This window comes from Phalangium opilio, unplaced genomic scaffold (assembly GCF_054372755.1).
Source record: "Phalangium opilio isolate 3A_F unplaced genomic scaffold, DU_Popi_V2 ptg000360l_1, whole genome shotgun sequence".
Taxonomy (NCBI): domain Eukaryota; kingdom Metazoa; phylum Arthropoda; class Arachnida; order Opiliones; family Phalangiidae; genus Phalangium; species Phalangium opilio.
In genome coordinates this window covers 2,810,215-2,830,837 of record NW_028324230.1, presented here as the reverse complement: position 1 = coordinate 2,830,837, position 20,623 = coordinate 2,810,215, and the positions used below count along the sequence as shown (strand labels likewise).

Below are 20,623 nucleotides of genomic sequence, written 5' to 3'. Positions count from 1 at the left end.
GATTATAATTCGAATTTAAATTAAGTGAGACAAATTAACCATCATCTTTTTAAAACAATAACAAAAAGAAAATATGTTTGCTTTTTTCATATCTATTGGAATTTAAAAGAGGAAAAAAAAGTGAAAAAGCCAACGGCACGCATTGTTCCTAAGTGGTCTCCCTCCCAAGTACTGACTGCGCTCGACGCTGCTTAACTTCGGTGATCGGACGAGAACCGGTGTTTTCAGCGTGATATGGCCGTTGCCGAGAGTGCCATTTAATAATTCGAATTTAAATTAAGTGAGACAAATTAACCTTCATCTTTTAAAAACAATAACAAAAAGAAAATATGTTTGCTTTTTTCATATCTATTGGAATTTAAAAGAGGAAAGAAAAGTGAAAAAGCCAACGGCACGCAGTGTTCCTAAGTGGTCTCCCTCCCAAGTACTGACTGCGCTCGACGCTGCTTAACTTCGGTGATCGGACGAGAACCGGTGTTTTCAGCGTGATATGGCCGTTGCCGAGAGTGCTATTTAATACTAATTCGAATTTAAATTAAGTGAGACAAATTAACCATCTTTTTAAAACAATAACAAAATGAAAATATGTTTGCTTTTTTCATATCTATTGGAATTTAAAAGAGGAAAAAAAAGTGAAAAAGCCAACGGCACGCAGTGTTCCTAAGTGGTCTCCCTCCCAAGTACTGACTGCGCTCGACGCTGCTCAACTTCGGTAATCGGACGAGAACCGGTGTTTTCAGCGTGATATGGCCGTTGCCGAGAGTGCTATTTAATAATTCGAATTTAATTAACCTTCATCTTTATAAATCAATAAGAAAAAGAAGATATGTTTGCTTTTTTCATATCTCATGGAATTTAAAAGAGGAAATAAAAGTGAAAAAGCCAACGGCACGCAAAGTTTCCAAGTACTGACTGCGCTCGACGCTGCTTAACTTCGGTGATCGGACGAGAACCGGTGTTTTCAGCGTGATATGGCCGTTGCCGAGAGTGCTAGATAATAATTCGAATTTAAATTAAGTGAGACAAATTAACCTTCATCTTTTAAAAACAATAACAAAAAGAAAATATGTTTGCTTTTTTCACATCTATTGGAATTTAAAAGATGAAAAAAAAAGTGAAAAAGCCAACGGCACGCAGTGTTCCTAAGTGGTCTCCCTCCCAAGTACTGACTGAGCTCGACGCTGCTTAACTTCGGTGATCGGACGAGAACCGGTGTTTTCAGCGTGATATGGCCGTTGCCGAGAGTGCTATTTAATACTAATTCGAATTTAAATTAAGTGAGACAAATTAACCTTCATCTTTTTAAAACAATAACAAAAAGAAAATATGTTTGCTTTTTTCATATCTATTGGAATTTAAAAGAGGAAAAAGAAGTGAAAAAGCCAACGGCACGCAGTGTTCCTAAGTGGTCTCCCTCCCAAGTACTGACTGCGCTCGACGCTGCTTAACTTCGGTGATCGGACGAGAACCGGTGTTTTCAGCGTGATATGGCCGTTGCCGAGAGTGCTAGATAATAATTCGAATTTAAATTAAGTGAGACAAATTAACCATCATCTTTTTGAAACAATAACAAAAAGAAAATATGTTTGCTTTTTTCACATCTATTGGAATTTAAAAGATGAAAAAAAAAGTGAAAAAGCCAACGGCACGCAGTGTTCCTAAGTGGTCTCCCTCCCAAGTACTGACTGAGCTCGACGCTGCTTAACTTCGGTGATCGGACGAGAACCGGTGTTTTCAGCGTGATATGGCCGTTGCCGAGAGTGCTATTTAATACTAATTCGAATTTAAATTAAGTGAGACAAATTAACCTTCATCTTTTTAAAACAATAACAAAAAGAAAATATGTTTGCTTTTTTCATATCTATTGGAATTTAAAAGAGGAAAAAGAAGTGAAAAAGCCAACGGCACGCAGTGTTCCTAAGTGGTCTCCCTCCCAAATACTGACTGCGCTCGACGCTGCTCAACTTCGGTGCTCGGACGAGAACCGGTGTTTTCAGCGTGATATGGCCGTTGCCGAGAGTGCTATTTAATAATTCGAATTTAATTAACCTTCATCTTTATAAATCAATAAGAAAAAGAAGATATGTTTGCTTTTTTCATATCTCATGGAATTTAAAAGAGGAAATAAAAGTGAAAAAGCCAACGGCACGCAAAGTTTCCAAGTACTGACTGCGCTCGACGCTGCTTAACTTCGGTGATCGGACGAGAACCGGTGTTTTCAGCGTGATATGGCCGTTGCCGAGAGTGCTAGATAATAATTCGAATTTAAATTAAGTGAGACAAATTAACCATCATCTTTTTAAAACAATAACAAAAAGAAAATATGTTTGCTTTTTTCATATCTATTGGAATTTAAAAGAGGAAAAAAAGTGAAAAAGCCAACGGCACGCAGTGTTCCTAAGTGGTCTCCCTCCCAAGTACTGACTGCGCTCGACGCTGCTCAACTTCGGTGATCGGACGAGAACCGGTGTTTTCAGCGTGTTATGGCCGTTGCCGGGAGTGCTATTTAATAATTCGAATTTAATTAACCTTCATCTTTATAAATCAATAAGAAAAAGAAGATATGTTTGCTTTTTCATATCTCATGGAATTTAAAAGAGGAAATAAAAGTGAAAAAGCCAACGGCACGCAAAGTTTCCAAGTACTGACTGCGCTCGACGCTGCTTAACTTCGGTGATCGGACGAGAACCGGTGTTTTCAGCGTGAGCTGGCCGTTGCCGAGAGTGCTAGATAATAATTCGAATTAAAATTAAGTGAGACAAATTAACCATCATCTTTTTGAAACAATAACAAAAAGAAAATATGTTTGCTTTTTTCACATCTATTGGAATTTAAAAGATGAAAAAAAAAGTGAAAAAGCCAACGGCACGCAGTGTTCCTAAGTGGTCTCCCTCCCAAGTACTGACTGAGCTCGACGCTGCTTAACTTCGGTGATCGGACGAGAACCGGTGTTTTCAGCGTGATATGGCCGTTGCCGAGAGTGCTATTTAATACTAATTCGAATTTAAATTAAGTGAGACAAATTAACCTTCATCTTTTTAAAACAATAACAAAAAGAAAATATGTTTGCTTTTTTCATATCTATTGGAATTTAAAAGAGGAAAAAGAAGTGAAAAAGCCAACGGCACGCAGTGTTCCTAAGTGGTCTCCCTCCCAAATACTGACTGCGCTCGACGCTGCTCAACTTCGGTGCTCGGACGAGAACCGGTGTTTTCAGCGTGATATGGCCGTTGCCCAGAGTGCTATTTAATAATTCGAATTTAATTAACCTTCATCTTTATAAATCAATAAGAAAAAGAAGATATGTTTGCTTTTTTCATATCTCATGGAATTTAAAAGAGGAAATAAAAGTGAAAAAGCCAACGGCACGCAAAGTTTCCAAGTACTGACTGCGCTCGACGCTGCTTAACTTCGGTGATCGGACGAGAACCGGTGTTTTCAGCGTGATATGGCCGTTGCCGAGAGTGCTAGATAATAATTCGAATTTAAATTAAGTGAGACAAATTAACCATCATCTTTTTGAAACAATAACAAAAAGAAAATATGTTTGCTGTTTTCACATCTATTGGAATTTAAAAGATGAAAAAAAAAGTGAAAAAGCCAACGGCACGCAGTGTTCCTAAGTGGTCTCCCTCCCAAGTACTGACTGAGCTCGACGCTGGTTAACTTCGGTGATCGGACAAGAACCGGTGTTTTCAGCGTGATATGGCCGTTGCCGAGAGTGCTATTTAATACTAATTCGAATTTAAATTAAGTGAGACAAATTAACCTTCATCTTTTTAAAACAATAACAAAAAGAAAATATGTTTGCTTTTTCCATATCTATTGGAATTTAAAAGAGGAAAAAGAAGTGAAAAAGCCAACGGCACGCAGTGTTCCTAAGTGGTCTCCCTCCCAAGTACTGACTGCGCTCGACGCTGCTCAACTTCGGTGATCGGACGAGAACCGGTGTTTTCAGCGTGATATGGCCGTTGCCGAGAGTGCTATTTAATAATTCGAATTTAATTAACCTTCATCTTTATAAATCAATAAGAAAAAGAAGATATGTTTGCTTTTTTCATATCTCATGGAATTTTAAAGAGGAAATAAAAGTGAAAAAGCCAACGGCACGCAAAGTTTCCAAGTACTGACTGCGCTCGACGCTGCTTAACTTCGGTGATCGGACGAGAACCGGTGTTTTCAGCGTGATATGGCCGTTGCCGAGAGTGCTAGATAATAATTCGAATTTAAATTAAGTGAGACAAATTAACCATCATCTTTTTAAAACAATAACAAAAAGAAAATATGTTTGCTTTTTTCATATCTATTGGAATTTAAAAGAGGAAAAAAAGTGAAAAAGCCAACGGCACGCAGTGTTCCTAAGTGGTCTCCCTCCCAAGTACTGACTGCGCTCGACGCTGCTCGACTTCGGTGATCGGACGAGAACCGGTGTTTTCAGCGTGATATGGCCGTTGCCGAGAGTGCTATTTAATAATTCGAATTTAATTAACCTTCATCTTTATAAATCAATAAGAAAAAGAAGATATGTTTGCTTTTTTCATATCTCATGGAATTTAAAAGAGGAAATAAAAGTGAAAAAGCCAACGGCACGCAAAGTTTCCAAGTACTGACTGCGCTCGACGCTGCTTAACTTCGGTGATCGGACGAGAACCGGTGTTTTCAGCGTGATATGGCCGTTGCCGAGAGTGCTAGATAATAATTCGAATTTAAATTAAGTGAGACAAATTAACCATCATCTTTTTAAAACAATAACAAAAAGAAAATATGTTTGCTTTTTTCATATCTATAGGAATTTAAAAGAGGAAAAAAAGTGAAAAAGCCAACGGCACGCAGTGTTCCTAAGTGGTCTCCCTCCCAAGTACTGACTGCGCTCGACGCTGCTTAACTTCGGTGATCGGACGAGAACCGGTGTTTTCAGCGTGATATGGCCGTTGCCGAGAGTGCTATTTAATAATTCGAATTTAAATTAAGTGATACAAATTAACCTTCATCTTTTAAAAACAATAACAAAAAGAAAATATGTTTGCTTTTTTCATATCTATTGGAATTTAAAAGAGGAAAAAAAAGTGAAAAAGCCAACGGCACGCAGTGTTCCTAAGTGGTCTCCCTCCCAAGTACTGACTGCGCTCGACGCTTCTTAACTTCGGTGATCGGACGAGAACCGGTGTTTTCAGCTTGATATGGCCGTTGCCGAGAGTGCTATTTAATAATTTGAATTTAATTAACCTTCATCTTTATAAAACAATAACAAAAAGAAGATATGTTTGCTTTTTTCATATCTATTGGAATTTAAAAGAGGAAAAAAAAGTGAAAAAGCCAACGGCACGCAGTGTTCCTAAGTGGTCTCCCTCCCAAGTACTGACTGCGCTCGACGCTGCTCGACTTCGGTGATCGGACGAGAACCGGTGTTTTCAGCGTGATATGGCCGTTGCCGAGAGTGCTATTTAATAATTCGAATTTAATTAACCTTCATCTTTATAAATCAATAAGAAAAAGAAGATATGTTTGCTTTTTTCATATCTCATGGAATTTAAAAGAGGAAATAAAAGTGAAAAAGCCAACGGCACGCAAAGTTTCCAAGTACTGACTTCGCTCGACGCTGCTTAACTTCGGTGATCGGACGAGAACCGGTGTTTTCAGCGTGATATGGCCGTTGCCGAGAGTGCTAGATAATAATTCGAATTTAAATTAAGTGAGACAAATTAACCATCATCTTTTTAAAACAATAACAAAAAGAAAATATGTTTGCTTTTTTCATATCTATAGGAATTTAAAAGAGGAAAAAAAGTGAAAAAGCCAACGGCACGCAGTGTTCCTAAGTGGTCTCCCTCCCAAGTATTGACTGCGCTCGACGCTGCTTAACTTCGGTGATCGGACGAGAACCGGTGGTTTCAGCGTGATATGGCCGTTGCCGAGAGTGCTATTTAATAATTCGAATTTAAATTAAGTGATACAAATTAACCTTCATCTTTTAAAAACAATAACAAAAAGAAAATATGTTTGCTTTTTTCATATCTATTGGAATTTAAAAGAGGAAAAAAAAGTGAAAAAGCCAACGGCACGCAGTGTTCCTAAGTGGTCTCCCTCCCAAGTACTGACTGCGCTCGACGCTTCTTAACTTCGGTGATCGGACGAGAACCGGTGTTTTCAGCTTGATATGGCCGTTGCCGAGAGTGCTATTTAATAATTTGAATTTAATTAACCTTCATCTTTATAAAACAATAACAAAAAGAAGATATGTTTGCTTTTTTCATATCTGATGGAATTTAGAAGAGGAAACAAAAGTGAAAAAGCCAACGGCACGCAGAGTTTCCAAGTACTGACTGCGCTCGACGCTGCTTAACTTCGGTGATCGGACGATAACCGGTGTTATCAGCTTGATATAGCCGTTGCCGAGAGTGCTAGATAATAATTCGAATTTAAATTAAGTGAGACAAATTGACCTTCATCTTTTTAATACAATAACAAAAAGAAAATATGTTTGCTTTTTTCATATCTATAGGAATTTAAAAGAGGAAAAAAAAAGTGAAAAAGCCAACGGCACGCAGTGTTCCTAAGTGGTCTCCCTCCCAAGTACTGACTGCGCTCGACGCTGCTTAACTTCGGTGATCGGACGAGAACCGGTGTTTTCTGCGTGATATGGCCGTTGCCGAGAGTGCTAGATAATAATTCGAATTTAAATTAAGTGAGACAAATTAACCTTCATCTTTTTAAAACAATAACAAAAAGAAAACATGTTTCCTTTTTTCATATCTATTGGAATTTAAAAGAGGAAAAAAAAGTGAAAAAGCCAACGGCACGCAATGTTCCTAAGTGGTCTCCCTCCCAAGTACTGACTGTGCTCGACGCTGCTTAACTTCGGTGATCGGACGAGAACCGGTGTTTTCAGCGTGATATGGCCGTTGCCGAGAGTGCTCTTTAATACTAATTCGAATTTAAATTAAGTGAGACAAATTAACCTTCATCTTTTTAAAACAATAACAAAAAGAAAATATGTTTGCTTTTTTCATATCTATTGGAATTTAAAAGAGGAAAAAAAAGTGAAAAAGCCAACGGCACGCAGTGTTCCTAAGTGGTCTCCCTCCCAAGTACTGACTGCGCTCGACGCTGCTCAACTTCGGTGATCGGACGAGAACCGGTGTTTTGAGCGTGACATGGCCGTTGCCGAGAGTGCTAGATAATAATTCGAATTTAAATTAAGTGAGACAAATTAACCTTCATCTTTTTAAAACAATAACAAAAAGAAAATATGTTTCCTTTTTTCATATCTATTGGAATTCAAAAGAGGAAAAAAAAGTGAAAAAGCCAACGGCACGCAGTGTTCCTAAGTGGTCTCCCTCCCAAGTACTGACTGCGCTCGACGCTGCTTAACTTCGGTGATCGGACGAGAACCGGTGTTTTCAGCGTGATATGGCCGTTGCCGAGAGTGCTATTTAATACTAATTCGAATTTAAATTAAGTGAGACAAATTAACCTTCATCTTTTTAAAACAATAACAAAAAGAAAATATGTTTGCTTTTTTCATATCTATTGGAATTTAAAAGAGGAAAAAAAAGTGAAAAAGCCAACGGCACGCAGTGTTCCTAAGTGGTCTCCCTCCCAAGTACTGACTGCGCTCGACGCTGCTCAACTTCGGTGATCAGACGAGAACCGGTGTTTTCAGCGTGATATGGCCGTTGCCGAGAGTGCTATTTAATAATTTGAATTCAATTAACCTTCATCTTTATAGAACAATAACAAAAAGAAGATATGTTTGCTTTTTTCATATCTGATGGAATTTAAAAGAGGAAACAAAAGTGAAAAAGCCAACGGCACGCAGAGTTTCCAAGTACTGACTGCGCTCGACGCTGCTTAACTTCGGTGATCGGACGATAACCGGTGTTATCAGCTTGATATAGCCGTTGCCGAGAGTGCTAGATAATAATTCGAATTTAAATTAAGTGAGACAAATTGACCTTCATCTTTTTAAAACAATAACAAAAAGAAAATATGTTTGCTTTTTTCATATCTATAGGAATTTAAAAGAGGAAAAAAAAGTGAAAAAGCTAACGGCACGCAGTGTTCCTAAGTGGTCTCCCTCCCAAGTACTGACTGCGCTCGACTTTGCTTAACTTCGGTGATCGGACGAGAACCGGTGTTTTCAGCGTGATATGGCCGTTGCCGAGAGTGCTAGATAATATTTCGAATTTAAATTAAGTGAGACAAATTAACCATCATCTTTTTAAAACAATAACAAAAAGAAAATAGGTTTGCTTTTTTCATATCTGTTGGAATTTAAAAGAGGAAAAAAAAGTGAAAAAGCCAACGGCACGCAGTGTTCCTAAGTGGTCTCCCTCCCAAGTACTGACTGCGCTCGACGCTTCTTAACTTCGGTGATCGGACGAGAACCGGTGTTTTCAGCGTCATATGGCCGTTGCCGAGAGTGCTAGATTATAATTCGAATTTAAATTAAGTGAGACAAATTAACCATCATCTTTTTAAAACAATAACAAAAAGAAAATATGTTTGCTTTTTTCATATCTATTGGAATTTAAAAGAGGAAAAAAAAGTGAAAAAGCCAACGGCACGCAGTGTTCCTAAGTGGTCTCCCTCCCAAGTACTGACTGCGCTCGACGCTTCTTAACTTCGGTGATCGGACGAGAACCGGTGTTTTCAGCGTCATATGGCCGTTGCCGAGAGTGCTAGATTATAATTCGAATTTAAATTAAGTGAGACAAATTAACCATCATCTTTTTAAAACAATAACAAAAAGAAAATATGTTTGCTTTTTTCATATCTATTGGAATTTAAAAGAGGAAAAAAAAGTGAAAAAGCCAACGGCACGCAGTGTTCCTAAGTGGTCTCCCTCCCAAGTACTGACTGCGCTCGACGCTTCTTAACTTCGGTGATCGGACGAGAACCGGTGTTTTCAGCGTCATATGGCCGTTGCCGAGAGTGCTAGATTATAATTCGAATTTAAATTAAGTGAGACAAATTAACCATCATCTTTTTAAAACAATAACAAAAAGAAAATATGTTTGCTTTTTTCATATCTATTGGAATTTAAAAGAGGAAAAAAAAGTGAAAAAGCCAACGGCACGCAGTGTTCCTAAGTGGTCTCCCTCCCAAGTACTGACTGCGCTCGACGCTTCTTAACTTCGGTGATCGGACGAGAACCGGTGTTTTCAGCGTGATATGGCCGTTGCCGAGAGTGCTAATTAATAATTTGAATTTAATTAACCTTTATCTTTATAAAACAATAACAAAAAGAAGATATGTTTGCTTTTTTCATATCTGATGGAATTTAAAAGAGGAAACATAAGTGAAAAAGCCAACGGCACGCAGAGTTTCCAAGTACTGACTGCGCTCGACGCTGCTTATTTTCGGTGATCGGACGAGAACCGGTGTTTTCAGCTTGATATGGCCGTTGCCGAGAGTGCTATTTAATAATTTGAATTTAATTAACCTTCATCTTTATAAAACAACAAAAAGAAGATATGTTTGCTTTTTTAATATCTGATGGAATTTAAAACAGGAAACAAATGTGAAAAAGCCAACGTCACGCAGAGTTTCCAAGTACTGACTGCGCTCGACGCTGCTTAACTGCGGTGATCGGACGAGAACCGGTGTTTTCAGCGTGATATGGCCGTTGCCGAGAGTGCTAGATAATAATTCGAATTTAAATTAAGCGAGACAAATTGACCTTCATCTTTTTAAAACAATAACAAAAAGAAAATATGTTTGCTTTTTTCATATCTATAGGAATTTAAAAGAGGAAAAAAAAGTGAAAAAGCCAACGGCACGCAGTGTTCCTAAGTGGTCTCCCTCCCAAGTACTGACTGCGCTCAACGCTGCTTAACTTCGGTGATCGGACGAGAACCGGTGTTTTCAGCGTGATATGGCCGTTGCCGAGAGTGCTAGATAATAATTCGAATTTAAATTAAGTGAGACAAATTAACCTTCATCTTTTTAAAACAATAACAAAAAGAAAATATGTTTCCTTTTTTCATATCTATTGGAATTTAAAAGAGGAAAAAAAAGTGAAAAAGCCAACGGCACGCAGTGTTCCTAAGTGGTCTCCCTCCCAAGTACTGACTGCGCTCGACGCTGCTCAACTTCGGTGATCAGACGAGAACCTGTGTTTTCAGCGTGATATGGCCGTTGCCGAGAGTGCTATTTAATAATTCGAATTTAATTAACCTTCATCTTTATAAATCAATAAGAAAAAGAAGATATGTTTGCTTTTTTCATATTTCATGGAATTTAAAAGAGGAAATAATAGTGAAAAAGCCAACGGCACGCAAAGTTTCCAAGTACTGACTGCGCTCGACGCTGCTTAACTTCGGTGATCGGACGAGAACCGGTGTTTTCAGCGTGATATGGCCGTTGCCGAGAGTGCTAGATAATAATTCGAATTCAAATTAAGTGAGACAAATTAACCATCATCTTTTTAAAACCATAACAAAAAGAAAATATGTTTGCTTTTTCATATCTATTGGAATTTAAAAGAGGAAAAAAAAGTGAAAAAGCCAACGGCACGCAGTGTTCCTAAGTGGTCTCACTCCCAAGTACTGACTGCGCTCGACGCTGCTTAACTTCGGTGATCGGACGAGAACCGGTGTTTTCAGCGTGATATGGCCGTTGCCGAGAGTGCTATTTAATAATTCGAATTTAAATTAAGTGAGACAAATTAACCTTCATCTTTTTAAAACAATAACAAAAAGAAAATATGTTTGCTTTTTTCATATCTATTGGAAATTAAAAGAGGAAAAAAAAGTGAAAAAGCCAACGGCACGCAGTGTTCCTAAGTGGTCTCCATCCCAAGTACTGACTGCGCTCGACGCTTCTTAACTTCGGTGATCGGACGAGAACCGGTGTTTTCAGCTTGATATGGCCGTTGCCGAGAGTGCTATTTAATAATTTGAATTCAATTAACCTTCATCTTTATAAAACAATAACAAAAAGAAGATATGTTTGCTTTTTTCATATCTGATGGAATTTAAAAGAGGAAACAAAAGTGAAAAAGCCAACGGCACGCAGAGTTTCCAAGTACTGACTGCGCTCTACGCTGCTTAACTTCGGTGATCGGACGATAACCGGTGTTATCAGCTTGATATAGCCGTTGCCGAGAGTGCTAGATAATAATTCGAATTTAAATTAAGTGAGACAAATTGACCTTCATCTTTTTAAAACAATAACAAAAAGAAAATATGTTTGCTTTTTTCATATCTATAGGAATTTAAAAGAGGAAAAAAAAGTGAAAAAGCCAACGGCACGCAGTGTTCCTGAGTGGTCTCCCTCCCAAGTACTGACTGCGCTCGACGCTGCTTAACTTCGGTGATCGGACGAGAACCGGTGTTTTCAGCGTGATATGGCCGTTGCCGAGAGTGCTAGATAATAATTCGAATTTAAATTAAGTGAGACAAATTAACCTTCATCTTTTTAAAACAATAACAAAAAGAAAATATGTTTCCTTTTTTCATATCTATTGGAATTTAAAAGAGGAAAAAAAAATGAAAAAGCCAACGGCACGCAGTGTTCCTAAGTGGTCTCCCTCCCAAGTAATGACTGCGCTCGACGCTTCTTAACTTCGGTGATCGGACGAGAACCGGTGTTTTCAGCGTCATATGGCCGTTGCCGAGAGTGCTAGATTATAATTCGAATTTAAATTAAGTGAGACAAATTAACCATCATCTTTTTAAAACAATAACAAAAAGAAAATATGTTTGCTTTTTTCATATCTATTGGAATTTAAAAGAGGAAAAAAAAGTGAAAAAGCCAACGGCACGCAGTGTTCCTAAGTGGTCTCCCTCCCAAGTACTGACTGCGCTCGACGCTTCTTAACTTCGGTAATCGGACGAGAACCGGTGTTTTCAGCGTCATATGGCCGTTGCCGAGAGTGCTAGATAATATTTCGAATTTAAATTAAGTGAGACAAATTAACCATCATCTTTTTAAAACAATAACAAAAAGAAAATATGTTTGCTTTTTTCATATCTATTGGAATTTAAAAGAGGAAAAAAAAGTGAAAAAGCCAACGGCACGCAGTGTTCCTAAGTGGTCTCCCTCCCAAGTACTGACTGCGCTCGACGCTTCTTAACTTCGGTGATCGGACGAGAACCGGTGTTTTCAGCGTCATATGGCCGTTGCCGAGAGTGCTAGATTATAATTCGAATTTAAATTAAGTGAGACAAATTAACCATCATCTTTTTAAAACAATAACAAAAAGAAAATATGTTTGCTTTTTTCATATCTATTGGAATTTAAAAGAGGAAAAAAAAGTGAAAAAGCCAACGGCACGCAGTGTTCCTAAGTGGTCTCCCTCCCAAGTACTGACTGCGCTCGACGCTTCTTAACTTCGGTAATCGGACGAGAACCGGTGTTTTCAGCGTCATATGGCCGTTGCCGAGAGTGCTAGATAATAATTCGAATTTAAATTAAGTGAGACAAATTGACCTTCATCTTTTTAAAACAATAACAAAATGAAAATATGTTTGCTTTTTTCATATCTATAGGAATTTAAAAGAGGAAAAAAAAGTGAAAAAGCCAACGGCACGCAGTGTTCCTAAGTGGTCTCCCTCCCAAGTACTGACTGCGCTCGACGCTGCTTAACTTCGGTGATCGGACGAGAACCGGTGTTTTCAGCGTGATATGGCCGTTGCCGAGAGTGCTAGATAATAATTCGAATTTAAATTAAGTGAGACAAATTAACCTTCATCTTTTTAAAACAATAACAAAAAGAAAATATGTTTCCTTTTTTCATATCTATTGGAATTTAAAAGAGGAAAATAAAGTGAAAAAGCCAACGGCACGCAGTGTTCCTAAATGGTCTCCCTCCCAAGTACTGACTGCGCTCGACGCTGCTTAACTTCGGTGATCGGACCAGAACCGGTGTTTTCAGCGTGATATGGCCGTTGCCGAGAGTGCTAGATAATATTTCGAATTTAAATTAAGTGAGACAAATTAACCATCATCTTTTTAAAACAATAACAAAATGAAAATATGTTTGCTTTTTTCATATCTATTGGAATTTAAAGAGGAAAAAAAAGTGAAAAAGCCAACGGCACGCAGTGTTCCTAAGTGGTCTCCCTCCCAAGTACTGACTGCGCTCGACGCTTCTTAACTTCGGTGATCGGACGAGAACCGGTGTTTTCAGCGTCATATGGCCGTTGCCGAGAGTGCTAGATTATAATTCGAATTTAAATTAAGTGAGACAAATTAACCATCATCTTTTTAAAACAATAACAAAAAGAAAATATGTTTGCTTTTTTCATATATATTGGAATTTAAAAGAGGAAAAAAAAGTGAAAAAGCCAACGGCACGCAGTGTTCCTAAGTGGTCTCCCTCCCAAGTACTGACTGCGCTCGACGCTTCTTAACTTCGATAATCGGACGAGAACCGGTGTTTTCAGCGTCATATGGCCGTTGCCGAGAGTGCTAGATAATATTTCGAATTTAAATTAAGTGAGACAAATTAACCATCATCTTTTTAAAACAATAACAAAAAGAAAATATGTTTGCTTTTTTCATATCTATTGGAATTTAAAAGAGGAAAAAAAAGTGAAAAAGCCAACGGCACGCAGTGTTCCTAAGTGGTCTCCCTCCCAAGTACTGACTGCGCTCGACGCTTCTTAACTTCGGTGATCGGACGAGAACCGGTGTTTTCAGCGTCATATGGCCGTTGCCGAGAGTGCTAGATTATAATTCGAATTTAAATTAAGTGAGACAAATTAACCATCATCTTTTTAAAACAATAACAAAAAGAAAATATGTTTGCTTTTTTCATATCTATTGGAATTTAAAAGAGGAAAAAAAAGTGAAAAAGCCAACGGCACGCAGTGTTCCTAAGTGGTCTCCCTCCCAAGTACTGACTGCGCTCGACGCCTCTTAACTTCGGTAATCGGACGAGAACCGGTGTTTTCAGCGTCATATGGCCGTTGCCGAGAGTGCTAGATAATAATTCGAATTCAAATTAAGTGAGACAAATTAACCATCATCTTTTTAAAACCATAACAAAAAGAAAATATGTTTGCTTTTTCATATCTATTGGAATTTAAAAGAGGAAAAAAAAGTGAAAAAGCCAACGGCACGCAGTGTTCCTAAGTGGTCTCACTCCCAAGTACTGACTGCGCTCGACGCTGCTTAACTTCGGTTATCGGACGAGAACCGGTGTTTTCAGCGTGATATGGCCGTTGCCGAGAGTGCTATTTAATAATTCGAATTTAAATTAAGTGAGACAAATTAACCTTCATCTTTTTAAAACAATAACAAAAAGAAAATATGTTTGCTTTTTTCATATCTATTGGAATTTAAAAGAGGAAAAAAAAGTGAAAAAGCCAACGGCACGCAGTGTTCCTAAGTGGTCTCCCTCCCAAGTACTGACTGCGCTCGACGCTTCTTAACTTCGGTGATCGGACGAGAACCGGTGTTTTCAGCTTGATATGGCCGTTGCCGAGAGTGCTATTTAATAATTTGAATTCAATTAACCTTCATCTTTATAAAACAATAACAAAAAGAAGATATGTTTGCTTTTTTCATATCTGATGGAATTTAAAAGAGGAAACAAAAGTGAAAAAGCCAACGGCACGCAGAGTTTCCAAGTACTGACTGCGCTCGACGCTGCTTAACTTCGGTGATCGGACGATAACCGGTGTTATCAGCTTGATATAGCCGTTGCCGAGAGTGCTAGATAATAATTCGAATTTAAATTAAGTGAGACAAATTGACCTTCATCTTTTTAAAACAATAACAAAAAGAAAATATGTTTGCTTTTTTCATATCTATAGGAATTTAAAAGAGGAAAAAAAAGTGAAAAAGCCAACGGCACGCAGTGTTCCTAAGTGGTCTCCCTCCCAAGTACTGACTGCGCTCGACGCTGCTTAACTTCGGTGATCGGACGAGAACCGGTGTTTTCAGCGTGATATGGCCGTTGCCGAGAGTGCTAGATAATAATTCGAATTTAAATTAAGTGAGACAAATTAACCTTCATCTTTTTAAAACAATAACAAAAAGAAAATATGTTTCCTTTTTTCATATCTATTGGAATTTAAAAGAGGAAAATAAAGTGAAAAAGCCAACGGCACGCAGTGTTCCTAAATGGTCTCCCTCCCAAGTACTGACTGCGCTCGACGCTTCTTAACTTCGGTGATCGGACCAGAACCGGTGTTTTCAGCGTGATATGGCCGTTGCCGAGAGTGCTAGATAATATTTCGAATTTAAATTAAGTGAGACAAATTAACCATCATCTTTTTAAAACAATAACAAAAAGAAAATATGTTTGCTTTTTTCATATCTATTGGAATTTAAAAGAGGAAAAAAAAGTGAAAAAGCCAACGGCACGCAGTGTTCCTAAGTGGTCTCCCTCCCAAGTACTGACTGCGCTCGACGCTTCTTAACTTCGGTGATCGGACGAGAACCGGTGTTTTCAGCGTCATATGGCCGTTGCCGAGAGTGCTAGATTATAATTCGAATTTAAATTAAGTGAGACAAATTAACCATCATCTTTTTAAAACAATAACAAAAAGAAAATATGTTTGCTTTTTTCATATCTATTGGAATTTAAAAGAGGAAAAAAAAGTGAAAAAGCCAACGGCACGCAGTGTTCCTAAGTGGTCTCCCTCCCAAGTACTGACTGCGCTCGACGCTGCTTAACTTCGGTGATCGGACGAGAACCGGTGTTTTCAGCGTGATATGGCCGTTGCCGAGAGTGCTAGATAATAATTCGAATTTAAATTAAGTGAGACAAATTAACCTTCATCTTTTTAAAACAATAACAAAAAGAAAATATGTTTCCTTTTTTCATATCTATTGGAATTTAAAAGAGGAAAATAAAGTGAAAAAGCCAACGGCACGCAGTGTTCCTAAGTGGTCTCCCTCCCAAGTACTGACTGCGCTCGACGCATCTTAACTTCGGTGATCGGACCAGAACCGGTGTTTTCAGCGTGATATGAACGTTGCCGAGAGTGCTAGATAATATTTCGAATTTAAATTAAGTGAGACAAATTAACCATCATCTTTTTAAAACAATAACAAAAAGAAAATATGTTTGCTTTTTTCATATCTATTGGAATTTAAAAGAGGAAAAAAAAGTGAAAAAGCCAACGGCACGCAGTGTTCCTAAGTGGTCTCCCTCCCAAGTACTGACTGCGCTCGACGCTGCTTAACTTCGGTGATCGGACGAGAACCGGTGTTTTCAGCGTGATATGGCCGTTGCCGAGAGTGCTAGATAATAATTCGAATTTAAATTAAGTGAGACAAATTAACCTTCATCTTTTTAAAACAATAACAAAAAGAAAATATGTTTCCTTTTTTCATATCTATTGGAATTTAAAAGAGGAAAATAAAGTGAAAAAGCCAACGGCACGCAGTGTTCCTAAATGGTCTCCCTCCCAAGTACTGACTGCGCTCGACGCTGCTTAACTTCGGTGATCGGACCAGAACCGGTGTTTTCAGCGTGATATGGCCGTTGCCGAGAGTGCTAGATAATATTTCGAATTTAAATTAAGTGAGACAAATTAACCATCATCTTTTTAAAACAATAACAAAATGAAAATATGTTTGCTTTTTTCATATCTATTGGAATTTAAAGAGGAAAAAAAAGTGAAAAAGCCAACGGCACGCAGTGTTCCTAAGTGGTCTCCCTCCCAAGTACTGACTGCGCTCGACGCTTCTTAACTTCGGTGATCGGACGAGAACCGGTGTTTTCAGCGTCATATGGCCGTTGCCGAGAGTGCTAGATTATAATTCGAATTTAAATTAAGTGAGACAAATTAACCATCATCTTTTTAAAACAATAACAAAAAGAAAATATGTTTGCTTTTTTCATATATATTGGAATTTAAAAGAGGAAAAAAAAGTGAAAAAGCCAACGGCACGCAGTGTTCCTAAGTGGTCTCCCTCCCAAGTACTGACTGCGCTCGACGCTTCTTAACTTCGATAATCGGACGAGAACCGGTGTTTTCAGCGTCATATGGCCGTTGCCGAGAGTGCTAGATAATATTTCGAATTTAAATTAAGTGAGACAAATTAACCATCATCTTTTTAAAACAATAACAAAAAGAAAATATGTTTGCTTTTTTCATATCTATTGGAATTTAAAAGAGGAAAAAAAAGTGAAAAAGCCAACGGCACGCAGTGTTCCTAAGTGGTCTCCCTCCCAAGTACTGACTGCGCTCGACGCTTCTTAACTTCGGTGATCGGACGAGAACCGGTGTTTTCAGCGTCATATGGCCGTTGCCGAGAGTGCTAGATTATAATTCGAATTTAAATTAAGTGAGACAAATTAACCATCATCTTTTTAAAACAATAACAAAAAGAAAATATGTTTGCTTTTTTCATATCTATTGGAATTTAAAAGAGGAAAAAAAAGTGAAAAAGCCAACGGCACGCAGTGTTCCTAAGTGGTCTCCCTCCCAAGTACTGACTGCGCTCGACGCCTCTTAACTTCGGTAATCGGACGAGAACCGGTGTTTTCAGCGTCATATGGCCGTTGCCGAGAGTGCTAGATAATAATTCGAATTCAAATTAAGTGAGACAAATTAACCATCATCTTTTTAAAACCATAACAAAAAGAAAATATGTTTGCTTTTTCATATCTATTGGAATTTAAAAGAGGAAAAAAAAGTGAAAAAGCCAACGGCACGCAGTGTTCCTAAGTGGTCTCACTCCCAAGTACTGACTGCGCTCGACGCTGCTTAACTTCGGTTATCGGACGAGAACCGGTGTTTTCAGCGTGATATGGCCGTTGCCGAGAGTGCTATTTAATAATTCGAATTTAAATTAAGTGAGACAAATTAACCTTCATCTTTTTAAAACAATAACAAAAAGAAAATATGTTTGCTTTTTTCATATCTATTGGAATTTAAAAGAGGAAAAAAAAGTGAAAAAGCCAACGGCACGCAGTGTTCCTAAGTGGTCTCCCTCCCAAGTACTGACTGCGCTCGACGCTTCTTAACTTCGGTGATCGGACGAGAACCGGTGTTTTCAGCTTGATATGGCCGTTGCCGAGAGTGCTATTTAATAATTTGAATTCAATTAACCTTCATCTTTATAAAACAATAACAAAAAGAAGATATGTTTGCTTTTTTCATATCTGATGGAATTTAAAAGAGGAAACAAAAGTGAAAAAGCCAACGGCACGCAGAGTTTCCAAGTACTGACTGCGCTCGACGCTGCTTAACTTCGGTGATCGGACGATAACCGGTGTTATCAGCTTGATATAGCCGTTGCCGAGAGTGCTAGATAATAATTCGAATTTAAATTAAGTGAGACAAATTGACCTTCATCTTTTTAAAACAATAACAAAAAGAAAATATGTTTGCTTTTTTCATATCTATAGGAATTTAAAAGAGGAAAAAAAAGTGAAAAAGCCAACGGCACGCAGTGTTCCTAAGTGGTCTCCCTCCCAAGTACTGACTGCGCTCGACGCTGCTTAACTTCGGTGATCGGACGAGAACCGGTGTTTTCAGCGTGATATGGCCGTTGCCGAGAGTGCTAGATAATAATTCGAATTTAAATTAAGTGAGACAAATTAACCTTCATCTTTTTAAAACAATAACAAAAAGAAAATATGTTTCCTTTTTTCATATCTATTGGAATTTAAAAGAGGAAAATAAAGTGAAAAAGCCAACGGCACGCAGTGTTCCTAAATGGTCTCCCTCCCAAGTACTGACTGCGCTCGACGCTTCTTAACTTCGGTGATCGGACCAGAACCGGTGTTTTCAGCGTGATATGGCCGATGCCGAGAGTGCTAGATAATATTTCGAATTTAAATTAAGTGAGACAAATTAACCATCATCTTTTTAAAACAATAACAAAAAGAAAATATGTTTGCTTTTTTCATATCTATTGGAATTTAAAAGAGGAAAAAAAAGTGAAAAAGCCAACGGCACGCAGTGTTCCTAAGTGGTCTCCCTCCCAAGTACTGACTGCGCTCGACGCTTCTTAACTTCGGTGATCGGACGAGAACCGGTGTTTTCAGCGTCATATGGCCGTTGCCGAGAGTGCTAGATTATAATTCGAATTTAAATTAAGTGAGACAAATTAACCATCATCTTTTTAAAACAATAACAAAAAGAAAATATGTTTGCTTTTTTCATATCTATTGGAATTTAAAAGAGGAAAAAAAAGTGAAAAAGCCAACGGCACGCAGTGTTCCTAAGTGGTCTCCCTCCCAAGTACTGACTGCGCTCGACGCTTCTTAACTTCGGTGATCGGACGAGAACCGGTGTTTTCAGCGTCATATGGCCGTTGCCGAGAGTGCTAGATTATAATTCGAATTTAAATTAAGTGAGACAAATTAACCATCATCTTTTTAAAACAATAACAAAAAGAAAATATGTTTGCTTTTTTCATATCTATTGGAATTTAAAAGAGGAAAAAAAAGTGAAAAAGCCAACGGCACGCAGTGTTCCTAAGTGGTCTCCCTCCCAAGTACTGACTGCGCTCGACGCTTCTTAACTTCGGTAATCGGACGAGAACCGGTGTTTTCAGCGTCATATGGCCGTTGCCGAGAGTGCTAGATAATATTTCGAATTTAAATTAAGTGAGACAAATTAACCATCATCTTTTTAAAACAATAACAAAAAGGAAATATGTTTGCTTTTTTCATATCTATTGGAATTTAAAAGAGGAAAAAAAAGTGAAAAAGCCAACGGCACGCAGTGTTCCTAAGTGGTCTCCCTCCCAAGTACTGACTGCGCCCGACGCTGCTTAACTGCGGTGATCGGACGAGAACCGGTGTTTTCAGCGTGATATGGCCGTTGCCGAGAGTGCTAGATAATAATTCGAATTTAAATTAAGTGAGACAAATTGACCTTCATCTTTTTAAAACAATAACAAAAAGAAAATATGTTTGCTTTTTTCATATCTATAGGAATTTAAAAGAGGAAAAAAAAGTGAATAAGCCAACGGCACGCAGTGTTCCTAAGTGGTCTCCCTCCCAAGTACTGACTGCGCTCGACGCTGCTTAACTTCGGTGATCGGACGAGAACCGGTGTTTTCAGCGTGATATGGCCGTTGCCGAGAGTGCTAGATAATAATTCGAATTTAAATTAAGTGAGACAAATTAACCTTCATCTTTTTAAAACAATAACAAAAAGAAAATATGTTTCCTTTTTTCATATCTATTGGAATTTAAAAGAGGAAAATAAAGTGAAAAAGCCAACGGCACGCAGTGTTCCTAAATGGTCTCCCTCCCAAGTACTGACTGCGCTCGACGCTTCTTAACTTCGGTGATCGGACCAGAACCGGTGTTTTCAGCGTGATATGGCCGTTGCCGAGAGTGCTAGATAATATTTCGAATTTAAATTAAGTGAGACAAATTAACCATCATCTTTTTAAAACAATAACAAAAAGAAAATATGTTTGCTTTTTTCATATCTATTGGAATTTAAAAGAGGAAAAAAAAGTGAAAAAGCCAACGGCACGCAGTGTTCCTAAGTGGTCTCCCTCCCAAGTACTGACTGCGCTCGACGCTTCTTAACTTCGGTGATCGGACGAGAACCGGTGTTTTCAGCGTCATATGGCCGTTGCCGAGAGTGCTAGATTATAATTCGAATTTAAATTAAGTGAGACAAATTAACCATCATCTTTTTAAAACAATAACAAAAAGAAAATATGTTTGCTTTTTTCATATCTATTGGAA

At 38.2% G+C, this 20,623-nt stretch overlaps 20 non-coding genes and 54 pseudogenes across 20 annotated transcripts; all 74 read right to left on the bottom strand.

Moving 5' to 3' along the window:
* Positions 1–127: 127 nt before the first annotated feature.
* LOC149599350 (5S ribosomal RNA) lies at positions 128–246 on the bottom strand. The gene has a single exon (XR_016377909.1). It is a non-coding gene; the product is annotated as a 5S ribosomal RNA (ribosomal RNA).
* A 137-nt stretch (positions 247–383) lies between these two features.
* LOC149599349 (5S ribosomal RNA) lies at positions 384–502 on the bottom strand. The gene has a single exon (XR_016378427.1). It is a non-coding gene; the product is annotated as a 5S ribosomal RNA (ribosomal RNA).
* Positions 503–639: 137 nt separating this feature from the next.
* LOC149599348 (5S ribosomal RNA) lies at positions 640–758 on the bottom strand (annotated as a pseudogene).
* A 122-nt stretch (positions 759–880) lies between these two features.
* Positions 881–983, bottom strand: LOC149599347 (5S ribosomal RNA; annotated as a pseudogene).
* A 138-nt stretch (positions 984–1,121) lies between these two features.
* On the bottom strand, positions 1,122–1,240 carry LOC149599346 (5S ribosomal RNA). The gene has a single exon (XR_016378381.1). It is a non-coding gene; the product is annotated as a 5S ribosomal RNA (ribosomal RNA).
* Positions 1,241–1,380: 140 nt separating this feature from the next.
* LOC149599345 (5S ribosomal RNA) lies at positions 1,381–1,499 on the bottom strand. The gene has a single exon (XR_016378416.1). It is a non-coding gene; the product is annotated as a 5S ribosomal RNA (ribosomal RNA).
* Positions 1,500–1,637: 138 nt separating this feature from the next.
* Positions 1,638–1,756, bottom strand: LOC149599344 (5S ribosomal RNA). Its single transcript, XR_016378380.1, has one exon. It is a non-coding gene; the product is annotated as a 5S ribosomal RNA (ribosomal RNA).
* Positions 1,757–1,896: 140 nt separating this feature from the next.
* Positions 1,897–2,015, bottom strand: LOC149599343 (5S ribosomal RNA; annotated as a pseudogene).
* Positions 2,016–2,137: 122 nt separating this feature from the next.
* On the bottom strand, positions 2,138–2,240 carry LOC149599342 (5S ribosomal RNA; annotated as a pseudogene).
* Positions 2,241–2,376: 136 nt separating this feature from the next.
* LOC149599341 (5S ribosomal RNA) lies at positions 2,377–2,495 on the bottom strand (annotated as a pseudogene).
* Positions 2,496–2,857: 362 nt separating this feature from the next.
* LOC149599340 (5S ribosomal RNA) lies at positions 2,858–2,976 on the bottom strand. Its single transcript, XR_016378379.1, has one exon. It is a non-coding gene; the product is annotated as a 5S ribosomal RNA (ribosomal RNA).
* A 140-nt stretch (positions 2,977–3,116) lies between these two features.
* LOC149599339 (5S ribosomal RNA) lies at positions 3,117–3,235 on the bottom strand (annotated as a pseudogene).
* A 122-nt stretch (positions 3,236–3,357) lies between these two features.
* Positions 3,358–3,460, bottom strand: LOC149599338 (5S ribosomal RNA; annotated as a pseudogene).
* A 138-nt stretch (positions 3,461–3,598) lies between these two features.
* Positions 3,599–3,717, bottom strand: LOC149599337 (5S ribosomal RNA; annotated as a pseudogene).
* A 140-nt stretch (positions 3,718–3,857) lies between these two features.
* Positions 3,858–3,976, bottom strand: LOC149599336 (5S ribosomal RNA). The gene has a single exon (XR_016378596.1). It is a non-coding gene; the product is annotated as a 5S ribosomal RNA (ribosomal RNA).
* A 122-nt stretch (positions 3,977–4,098) lies between these two features.
* Positions 4,099–4,201, bottom strand: LOC149599335 (5S ribosomal RNA; annotated as a pseudogene).
* Positions 4,202–4,337: 136 nt separating this feature from the next.
* Positions 4,338–4,456, bottom strand: LOC149599334 (5S ribosomal RNA; annotated as a pseudogene).
* A 122-nt stretch (positions 4,457–4,578) lies between these two features.
* Positions 4,579–4,681, bottom strand: LOC149599333 (5S ribosomal RNA; annotated as a pseudogene).
* A 136-nt stretch (positions 4,682–4,817) lies between these two features.
* Positions 4,818–4,936, bottom strand: LOC149599332 (5S ribosomal RNA). Its single transcript, XR_016378405.1, has one exon. It is a non-coding gene; the product is annotated as a 5S ribosomal RNA (ribosomal RNA).
* Positions 4,937–5,073: 137 nt separating this feature from the next.
* Positions 5,074–5,192, bottom strand: LOC149599331 (5S ribosomal RNA; annotated as a pseudogene).
* A 122-nt stretch (positions 5,193–5,314) lies between these two features.
* Positions 5,315–5,433, bottom strand: LOC149599330 (5S ribosomal RNA; annotated as a pseudogene).
* A 122-nt stretch (positions 5,434–5,555) lies between these two features.
* Positions 5,556–5,658, bottom strand: LOC149599329 (5S ribosomal RNA; annotated as a pseudogene).
* A 136-nt stretch (positions 5,659–5,794) lies between these two features.
* Positions 5,795–5,913, bottom strand: LOC149599328 (5S ribosomal RNA; annotated as a pseudogene).
* A 137-nt stretch (positions 5,914–6,050) lies between these two features.
* Positions 6,051–6,169, bottom strand: LOC149599327 (5S ribosomal RNA; annotated as a pseudogene).
* A 363-nt stretch (positions 6,170–6,532) lies between these two features.
* Positions 6,533–6,651, bottom strand: LOC149599326 (5S ribosomal RNA). The gene has a single exon (XR_016378208.1). It is a non-coding gene; the product is annotated as a 5S ribosomal RNA (ribosomal RNA).
* Positions 6,652–6,788: 137 nt separating this feature from the next.
* LOC149599325 (5S ribosomal RNA) lies at positions 6,789–6,907 on the bottom strand (annotated as a pseudogene).
* Positions 6,908–7,047: 140 nt separating this feature from the next.
* On the bottom strand, positions 7,048–7,166 carry LOC149599324 (5S ribosomal RNA; annotated as a pseudogene).
* A 137-nt stretch (positions 7,167–7,303) lies between these two features.
* On the bottom strand, positions 7,304–7,422 carry LOC149599323 (5S ribosomal RNA). The gene has a single exon (XR_016378394.1). It is a non-coding gene; the product is annotated as a 5S ribosomal RNA (ribosomal RNA).
* A 140-nt stretch (positions 7,423–7,562) lies between these two features.
* On the bottom strand, positions 7,563–7,681 carry LOC149599322 (5S ribosomal RNA; annotated as a pseudogene).
* A 362-nt stretch (positions 7,682–8,043) lies between these two features.
* LOC149599321 (5S ribosomal RNA) lies at positions 8,044–8,162 on the bottom strand (annotated as a pseudogene).
* A 137-nt stretch (positions 8,163–8,299) lies between these two features.
* Positions 8,300–8,418, bottom strand: LOC149599320 (5S ribosomal RNA; annotated as a pseudogene).
* Positions 8,419–8,555: 137 nt separating this feature from the next.
* LOC149599319 (5S ribosomal RNA) lies at positions 8,556–8,674 on the bottom strand (annotated as a pseudogene).
* A 137-nt stretch (positions 8,675–8,811) lies between these two features.
* Positions 8,812–8,930, bottom strand: LOC149599318 (5S ribosomal RNA; annotated as a pseudogene).
* A 137-nt stretch (positions 8,931–9,067) lies between these two features.
* On the bottom strand, positions 9,068–9,186 carry LOC149599317 (5S ribosomal RNA). Its single transcript, XR_016378647.1, has one exon. It is a non-coding gene; the product is annotated as a 5S ribosomal RNA (ribosomal RNA).
* A 584-nt stretch (positions 9,187–9,770) lies between these two features.
* Positions 9,771–9,889, bottom strand: LOC149599316 (5S ribosomal RNA). Its single transcript, XR_016379029.1, has one exon. It is a non-coding gene; the product is annotated as a 5S ribosomal RNA (ribosomal RNA).
* A 137-nt stretch (positions 9,890–10,026) lies between these two features.
* Positions 10,027–10,145, bottom strand: LOC149599315 (5S ribosomal RNA; annotated as a pseudogene).
* Positions 10,146–10,267: 122 nt separating this feature from the next.
* Positions 10,268–10,370, bottom strand: LOC149599314 (5S ribosomal RNA; annotated as a pseudogene).
* Positions 10,371–10,506: 136 nt separating this feature from the next.
* On the bottom strand, positions 10,507–10,625 carry LOC149599313 (5S ribosomal RNA; annotated as a pseudogene).
* A 137-nt stretch (positions 10,626–10,762) lies between these two features.
* LOC149599312 (5S ribosomal RNA) lies at positions 10,763–10,881 on the bottom strand (annotated as a pseudogene).
* A 362-nt stretch (positions 10,882–11,243) lies between these two features.
* On the bottom strand, positions 11,244–11,362 carry LOC149599311 (5S ribosomal RNA). Its single transcript, XR_016379106.1, has one exon. It is a non-coding gene; the product is annotated as a 5S ribosomal RNA (ribosomal RNA).
* A 137-nt stretch (positions 11,363–11,499) lies between these two features.
* On the bottom strand, positions 11,500–11,618 carry LOC149599310 (5S ribosomal RNA; annotated as a pseudogene).
* A 137-nt stretch (positions 11,619–11,755) lies between these two features.
* LOC149599309 (5S ribosomal RNA) lies at positions 11,756–11,874 on the bottom strand (annotated as a pseudogene).
* A 137-nt stretch (positions 11,875–12,011) lies between these two features.
* Positions 12,012–12,130, bottom strand: LOC149599308 (5S ribosomal RNA; annotated as a pseudogene).
* Positions 12,131–12,267: 137 nt separating this feature from the next.
* LOC149599307 (5S ribosomal RNA) lies at positions 12,268–12,386 on the bottom strand (annotated as a pseudogene).
* Positions 12,387–12,523: 137 nt separating this feature from the next.
* LOC149599306 (5S ribosomal RNA) lies at positions 12,524–12,642 on the bottom strand. The gene has a single exon (XR_016378383.1). It is a non-coding gene; the product is annotated as a 5S ribosomal RNA (ribosomal RNA).
* Positions 12,643–12,779: 137 nt separating this feature from the next.
* On the bottom strand, positions 12,780–12,898 carry LOC149599305 (5S ribosomal RNA; annotated as a pseudogene).
* Positions 12,899–13,034: 136 nt separating this feature from the next.
* On the bottom strand, positions 13,035–13,153 carry LOC149599304 (5S ribosomal RNA; annotated as a pseudogene).
* A 137-nt stretch (positions 13,154–13,290) lies between these two features.
* On the bottom strand, positions 13,291–13,409 carry LOC149599303 (5S ribosomal RNA; annotated as a pseudogene).
* Positions 13,410–13,546: 137 nt separating this feature from the next.
* LOC149599302 (5S ribosomal RNA) lies at positions 13,547–13,665 on the bottom strand (annotated as a pseudogene).
* Positions 13,666–13,802: 137 nt separating this feature from the next.
* Positions 13,803–13,921, bottom strand: LOC149599301 (5S ribosomal RNA; annotated as a pseudogene).
* Positions 13,922–14,057: 136 nt separating this feature from the next.
* On the bottom strand, positions 14,058–14,176 carry LOC149599300 (5S ribosomal RNA; annotated as a pseudogene).
* Positions 14,177–14,313: 137 nt separating this feature from the next.
* LOC149599299 (5S ribosomal RNA) lies at positions 14,314–14,432 on the bottom strand (annotated as a pseudogene).
* A 362-nt stretch (positions 14,433–14,794) lies between these two features.
* LOC149599298 (5S ribosomal RNA) lies at positions 14,795–14,913 on the bottom strand. The gene has a single exon (XR_016378371.1). It is a non-coding gene; the product is annotated as a 5S ribosomal RNA (ribosomal RNA).
* A 137-nt stretch (positions 14,914–15,050) lies between these two features.
* LOC149599297 (5S ribosomal RNA) lies at positions 15,051–15,169 on the bottom strand (annotated as a pseudogene).
* Positions 15,170–15,306: 137 nt separating this feature from the next.
* Positions 15,307–15,425, bottom strand: LOC149599296 (5S ribosomal RNA; annotated as a pseudogene).
* A 137-nt stretch (positions 15,426–15,562) lies between these two features.
* On the bottom strand, positions 15,563–15,681 carry LOC149599295 (5S ribosomal RNA). The gene has a single exon (XR_016378360.1). It is a non-coding gene; the product is annotated as a 5S ribosomal RNA (ribosomal RNA).
* A 137-nt stretch (positions 15,682–15,818) lies between these two features.
* Positions 15,819–15,937, bottom strand: LOC149599294 (5S ribosomal RNA; annotated as a pseudogene).
* A 137-nt stretch (positions 15,938–16,074) lies between these two features.
* Positions 16,075–16,193, bottom strand: LOC149599293 (5S ribosomal RNA). Its single transcript, XR_016378349.1, has one exon. It is a non-coding gene; the product is annotated as a 5S ribosomal RNA (ribosomal RNA).
* A 137-nt stretch (positions 16,194–16,330) lies between these two features.
* LOC149599292 (5S ribosomal RNA) lies at positions 16,331–16,449 on the bottom strand (annotated as a pseudogene).
* Positions 16,450–16,585: 136 nt separating this feature from the next.
* On the bottom strand, positions 16,586–16,704 carry LOC149599291 (5S ribosomal RNA; annotated as a pseudogene).
* Positions 16,705–16,841: 137 nt separating this feature from the next.
* LOC149599290 (5S ribosomal RNA) lies at positions 16,842–16,960 on the bottom strand (annotated as a pseudogene).
* Positions 16,961–17,097: 137 nt separating this feature from the next.
* On the bottom strand, positions 17,098–17,216 carry LOC149599289 (5S ribosomal RNA; annotated as a pseudogene).
* A 137-nt stretch (positions 17,217–17,353) lies between these two features.
* LOC149599288 (5S ribosomal RNA) lies at positions 17,354–17,472 on the bottom strand (annotated as a pseudogene).
* A 136-nt stretch (positions 17,473–17,608) lies between these two features.
* On the bottom strand, positions 17,609–17,727 carry LOC149599287 (5S ribosomal RNA; annotated as a pseudogene).
* Positions 17,728–17,864: 137 nt separating this feature from the next.
* Positions 17,865–17,983, bottom strand: LOC149599286 (5S ribosomal RNA; annotated as a pseudogene).
* A 362-nt stretch (positions 17,984–18,345) lies between these two features.
* Positions 18,346–18,464, bottom strand: LOC149599285 (5S ribosomal RNA). The gene has a single exon (XR_016378338.1). It is a non-coding gene; the product is annotated as a 5S ribosomal RNA (ribosomal RNA).
* A 137-nt stretch (positions 18,465–18,601) lies between these two features.
* LOC149599284 (5S ribosomal RNA) lies at positions 18,602–18,720 on the bottom strand (annotated as a pseudogene).
* A 137-nt stretch (positions 18,721–18,857) lies between these two features.
* LOC149599283 (5S ribosomal RNA) lies at positions 18,858–18,976 on the bottom strand (annotated as a pseudogene).
* A 137-nt stretch (positions 18,977–19,113) lies between these two features.
* On the bottom strand, positions 19,114–19,232 carry LOC149599282 (5S ribosomal RNA; annotated as a pseudogene).
* Positions 19,233–19,369: 137 nt separating this feature from the next.
* LOC149599281 (5S ribosomal RNA) lies at positions 19,370–19,488 on the bottom strand (annotated as a pseudogene).
* A 137-nt stretch (positions 19,489–19,625) lies between these two features.
* LOC149599280 (5S ribosomal RNA) lies at positions 19,626–19,744 on the bottom strand. Its single transcript, XR_016377906.1, has one exon. It is a non-coding gene; the product is annotated as a 5S ribosomal RNA (ribosomal RNA).
* Positions 19,745–19,881: 137 nt separating this feature from the next.
* Positions 19,882–20,000, bottom strand: LOC149599279 (5S ribosomal RNA). The gene has a single exon (XR_016378327.1). It is a non-coding gene; the product is annotated as a 5S ribosomal RNA (ribosomal RNA).
* Positions 20,001–20,137: 137 nt separating this feature from the next.
* LOC149599278 (5S ribosomal RNA) lies at positions 20,138–20,256 on the bottom strand (annotated as a pseudogene).
* A 137-nt stretch (positions 20,257–20,393) lies between these two features.
* LOC149599277 (5S ribosomal RNA) lies at positions 20,394–20,512 on the bottom strand (annotated as a pseudogene).
* Positions 20,513–20,623: the final 111 nt, after the last annotated feature.